Consider the following 953-nt stretch of genomic DNA (forward strand, 5'->3'; position numbering starts at 1 on the left):
CCTCAACACTGGAAGTTCCTGAGGTTTGCTTTCGGGGGCGAAGCATACCAATATCGAGTTCTTCCCTTCGGCCTGTCACTCTCACCCCGCACTTTCACAAAGTGTGTGGATGCTGCTCTGGCTCCACTGCGACTCCAGGGCATCCGTATACTCAATTATATCGACGATTGGTTAATATTAGCTCAATCGGAGCAGATGGTGGCTCGGCCTTGAGATGTCGTCCTCGCCCATATGAGAGAGCTGGGGTTAAGACTAAACACCAAGAAGAGTGTTCTTTCTCCACTACAGAGAACCACTTATTTAGGCGTGGTGTGGGACTCAACCTCGATGCAGGCACGTCTGTCTCCTGCTCGAATCGAGTCAATCCTCACGACAGTCACGAGAGTAAGAGAAGGACAGTCACTCACTGTCAAACAGTTTCTGAGGCTGTTGGGCCTGATGGCAGCGGCGTCCAACGTGATACCCTTTTTTCTGCTGTACATGAGACCCTTGCAGTGGTGGCTCAGAACCAAAGGATTTTCCCCGAGAGGGAATCCGCTTTGCATGATCAAGGTCACGCGGCGATGCTTACGTGCCTTAGACATGTGGAAGAAACGTTGGTTCCTGGTTCAAGGCCCGATGTTAGGGACTCCTTGTCGTCGCGTAATGCTAACGACGGATGCCTCTCTCACGGGCTGGGGAGCGGTCATGAGCTCTGCCCAGGGTCTGTGGGAAGGTCATCATCTCTTGTGACACATCAACTGCCGGGAAATGCTGGCCGTGTTTCGAGCTCTGACACACTTCCTTCCAGACCTAAGGGGGCATCATGTGTTTGTCCGCACAGACAACACATCGGTGGTCTCCTACAGGTGGTTTGCCCCTTGTACAAGCTGGTTCTCGGACCTGGTGTCCCTCATCGATGGCTCTCCGCTGGAGATTCCGATCAGGCGATCAGGACTCTCTCAGGCAGGGGG

General features: G+C 53.6%; 1 protein-coding gene across 2 annotated transcripts in view; it reads right to left on the reverse strand.

Annotated features, from left to right (window-relative positions):
* Positions 1-953, reverse strand: part of LOC107571027 (protein FAM111A-like) — a 19,825-nt gene that overhangs the window by 14,289 nt on the left and 4,583 nt on the right. The window lies entirely within an intron of this gene.

This window comes from Sinocyclocheilus grahami, unplaced genomic scaffold (genome assembly GCF_001515645.1).
Source record: "Sinocyclocheilus grahami isolate Dianchi unplaced genomic scaffold, SAMN03320097.WGS_v1.1 scaffold1540.1, whole genome shotgun sequence".
In the NCBI taxonomy this organism is placed as follows: Eukaryota; Metazoa; Chordata; class Actinopteri; order Cypriniformes; family Cyprinidae; genus Sinocyclocheilus; species Sinocyclocheilus grahami.